The 2,209-nt window shown below is 35.1% G+C and overlaps 1 pseudogene; it reads left to right on the top strand.

Annotated features, from left to right (window-relative positions):
* Window positions 1-764: 764 nt before the first annotated feature.
* Window positions 765-857, top strand: LOC129037654 (U6 spliceosomal RNA; annotated as a pseudogene).
* Window positions 858-2,209: the final 1,352 nt, after the last annotated feature.

Below are 2,209 nucleotides of genomic sequence, written 5' to 3'. Positions count from 1 at the left end.
CAACTAGAACCCAAGTTTCTTAGTTCTTGCTTTTATGCTTTCTGCCACACACTGCATTGCATTACAGTACAGGACAAAGATTACATTTTTTCTTATGCGGTAAGTGCTTTCATAGAGAAGTGTAAAGATTTAAGAAAGTTAAATTCCTCAAGATCTTAGATTTGTGTCTTTCTTGGATAAAACATAAGACAAGATGGAATAAAGAGTGAATCTACATTGATAAAGGTAAAAATAATCAATTTAAATTTAACTTTAAGTTTCATTGACAGTGGGCTCATCTGAGCTTCAAGTTGTGGCCTAAATGCCACCTTCTCAGAGCACCCATCTTAGAATTTTCTAGATAACATTGCACATCCCCACCCCATTGACCAGGCTTGGTGCTCTGTAGGCTCCCTTCCTGTTTTACTTTCCTCCATAAACTTATGATATTCTGACACAGTACATGTGTTCCATATTTACCATCTATCTCCTTCCCCAGTAGAAAAAGTTCAGGGCTATTTGCAGTTGTTCTCCAAGGTATACTCAGCACCTAGAATGGTACCTGGCATATTGTAGTAACTCAATAAATACGTTTAAATCTGTGGATGTATTTTTTTATTTGTCTCAGGTAGCTCATATGAATTTGAGTACAATAGTTGACTTCCAAAGAAATGCAGCTTTACAGTGTTGTTTGGGAAGCATCATATAACATGATAAGTAACTTGTTTGCTAAATCTAATCATATACCTGGTATTCAGAGAATACACAATAAAAATAAGTCTGTTGCTTGCTTCGGCAGTACATATACTAAAATTGGAAGATAAGCATGGCCCCTGCACAAGGATGACACACAAATTTGTGAAGCGTTCCATATTTTTCTGCACATGTATCCCAGAACTTAAAGCAAAATAAATAATAATAATAATAATAATAAGTCAGGCTACTAAATAGAGTTTTCAGAGCATGATCTCAGAAGAGATGTGAAATAGGTAAATTGATCTGTAAGCTCTTTTTTACATAAAATATTCCCAGTAACCTCCTACTTCCTCCTAGTTGCATAATTCTCTTACTTCTAAAAGCGACTCCATATGCCTTCTTTGGAAATATTCTATTTTTAGTACATTTTAATACTCCAATCTGCTTTACATTTTGCCTAACTGGTCCTGGTCTTGGCCTTTTGGGTCCTCTTTTCTCCTAAATAAAGCTAGAAAGCCTCCATCACCCTGATTACATGGTTTGTTCAGATGTGCTTGCTGAATTTCATGACCTCACTCCCCCTTATAAACTGGTGAGGATGTATTCATGAGCACAGAGTACATTTTTATCCTTAAAACCACATTCATGGCAGAGAACACACACCAAAGCAAGATTTTTCTTAATCTCTTGCTCAATTCAATATTTTAGAAAATGTTGTAAAAATATTGGAAGGTGATTTCATTACAAGATTGGGAAAAACACCTCTATCTATGACCATCTTCTATCCCTAAATCTCATTTCTATTCAAATAAAAATCTGATTATCCCAAAGTGGCTGGACAGGAAAAGGTTTCTATTTCAAGTTAATTCAGACAGATATTCTGTTTACTCTCCCTGATTCTAATAATACATGTTCTGTAAACACCTATCTATATCCAGCAAGCAGTGTACATACAAGTATAAACCCTGGAAATTCTGAGTGGAAGAAACTGGAGGCAAGGTGTGTAGACCCCTCAGAATCTGCAGTTCTCCAGTGTATTCTCGAAACTGTGTCAGCCAGCTGTTGGATATGTGGCTGCAGTGATAAGTCAAAAGTCATGATTTCCTTTCTCTAAATGTTTTGAAGATTTTCTCTTCCTAAGAGAACCTCTTGTCTTGAATTAGAGAAATTATTTATTGGATATAAATTTCTGCTTCCAGTATCAAAGTTAGTGAGTTTTAATTAATTCATATTGCTTACTGCACCCTTTCGAGAAGAGTGTTTCCTTTTTTTAATGTAAGCAGTAACCAAAAAGATGACACATTTTGTCTTGTTTCTACACCCAAATGTAAATAATTATGATAACCTCTTGCTATGTGGGAGGCTGCTGTCTAGTGTGATCATTAAATTACAGCTCCTATATTGTATTCTCCTTGGTTATGTTCATACAATTTCGATAGACTGAATTGCATGTGATGCAGAAAATTCCTATTTGTACTTACAAAATATAGTTTAGCAAATTGCTCTGTGACACTATTCATTTTATTTCCTGAAC

The sequence above is a fragment of the Pongo pygmaeus genome, chromosome 4 (assembly GCF_028885625.2).
Source record: "Pongo pygmaeus isolate AG05252 chromosome 4, NHGRI_mPonPyg2-v2.0_pri, whole genome shotgun sequence".
Taxonomy (NCBI): Eukaryota; Metazoa; Chordata; class Mammalia; order Primates; family Hominidae; genus Pongo; species Pongo pygmaeus.
This window is presented reverse-complemented; position numbering and strand designations above follow the sequence as displayed.